The sequence below is a fragment of the Eumetopias jubatus genome, unplaced genomic scaffold (genome assembly GCF_037043125.1).
Source record: "Eumetopias jubatus isolate StellerSeaLion01/CBP00866 unplaced genomic scaffold, mEumJub1_p1.0 scaffold_7, whole genome shotgun sequence".
NCBI lineage: Eukaryota > Metazoa > Chordata > Mammalia > Carnivora > Otariidae > Eumetopias > Eumetopias jubatus.
The window spans coordinates 42817411-42819461 of NW_028274813.1; the positions used below are offsets into that span (position 1 = coordinate 42817411).

Below are 2051 nucleotides of genomic sequence, written 5' to 3' on the forward strand. Positions count from 1 at the left end.
GAACACACCCAGGGGGCCTCATCTGTGGGTTCTAGTTTAGGTTCCTTTCAAGTGAAGTGGAAATATTAAGGCATCTGTAAAGCAACCTATGTTCCGAATCCTTTTCCATTTTCATAAACCTTACTTCTTTCACACCTAGTACATGTGCAATATTTTTTTAAGATTCACCTTTATCAGGTTTTGCTAAGGCATTCAACTTGGTTTTCATAGAAACAACAACTGTCCTCTTTGTGAGCTCACATTTCATCAGCTTACATAATGTTTAATTAAGTTGCATAATTAAAAATGACCTGGTGTGAACAGGTTTGGGAACAATCCTAACTGATTCTCAGGAGGCATACAACAAATCAGTGGGAGCAGAAGGCACACACATAGCTAGAGGAGCTGAGCTTTCAGCTCTTCCTGAGCCTTGGTCAGTATATCTACAGATGCAGCAGAATAGTGTCTGCTAACCCTCATCAGTTAAACAGAGGTCAGTTAGAGACCTCACTGTCAAACACATGCCCCTAACTTTCATTATAGATAACTATGGCATGTTTTCCTTTTTTTAATGCATGTTTTCTTTAAAAAGAGAAACCAATTAACTCTGAATGTCCTCATTACTTTTTGGGAGGTATAATAATTTTTAATGGGGTGGATTTGTTTTTGTTATTTAACAAATACACCCGAGAATCATGCAAGGTTGCCAGCATTGGACACAATCGTGGGCCACAAGTCTACATACAACTTTGTAACTGGCTCTTTGATGGCAGAAACTTTCATCTCACCTTTTTTGTTTCCTATTGTTGACTGTGGTACCTGAGTAATGGTCTAAATAAAGGAACACACCATCTTTCTCCAGGATGAATTTTGAATTGAATTACTTTGGCATTCAATTGACGATTGAATTACCACTGTTGGCTGAACCTTCTTTCCAAGCTCTGGTTTGCCTTTCTTGACTATGGCCATCACCATGTCACCCATACCAGCAGCTGGAAGTCTATTTGGCCATCCCTCGACCCCACTTCCCAGAGGTGATATACAGAATTTTGGCTCCTGTGTTATCAGCACAGCTGGTCATGGCTCCTACTCAAATACCCAAGGAAATGGGGAATTTTATTTTATTTTATTCTTTGGAAATGGGGAATTTTGCATCTGAGGACCTACCACATCCCTGCTTCTACACCTTGAACATAGGAAAAGGCCACATTGCTATTTTTTTTAAATTGTGGTAAACAATAAATACATAAAAATTGGCCCCTTTAACCCTTTATGGGTATATAATTCAATGGCATTAAGTAGAGTCTCATGTTATGCAACCATCACCACTATCTATCTTCAGAACTTTTTCATCACCCCTAACAGAAACTCTTATATCCATTAAACACTGACTCCCCATTCCCTCCTCCCCAGTCACTGGAAACCACTATTCTACTCTCTGTCTCTATGCATTTGACTACAATACATACCTTATGTAAGTGGAATCACAGAATATTTATCCTTTTGTGCCTAGTTTCTTTCTCTTAGCATTATGTCTTCTTTGTTCATCCATGTTGTCTCATTGCTTCCTAAATGGCTTCCCACTCAGACCACACATCACAATCTAGAGTCTTCTGTATATTCCCATGAAGACCATTTTGAGATTGCCTTTCTTTCATCAACCTCCTGGAAAGTGGTAGTCACCTATACCCCTCTCACCCTCCCACCCCCCATGTGAGTGCCAGCTATGGGCTTTTTATGAAGACCACCTCAGTCCCCCAGACGTGGTTGCTGGGCCACATTTGTCCTTTCCAAGGTTCTAGGATTTTCAAATGTCTATTAAATCTTCTGCAACAGTCAATTCAAATACACAAGTTTGGCTATTCAAATTACTTTTTCCAAAAGTACTTTAAAATGCATTAAGTTATTAATTGCCTGCTGGCACTTTAATCAAATGGGAAAATTGACATAGCCAGAGGCATGTATTTTTGTGGAAAGAAAATTTATTTAAGAAGAAACAGCAGCTCTTACTGCTTAATTTAAACTGAGAAAACTGTGGAAAATCTACTGCTATGGAAAATTAATAAAACATT

At 38.8% G+C, this 2051-nt stretch overlaps 1 pseudogene; it reads right to left on the reverse strand.

Moving 5' to 3' along the window:
* Nucleotides 1–672: 672 nt before the first annotated feature.
* LOC114208286 (large ribosomal subunit protein uL14 pseudogene) lies at nt 673–1090 on the reverse strand (annotated as a pseudogene).
* Nucleotides 1091–2051: the final 961 nt, after the last annotated feature.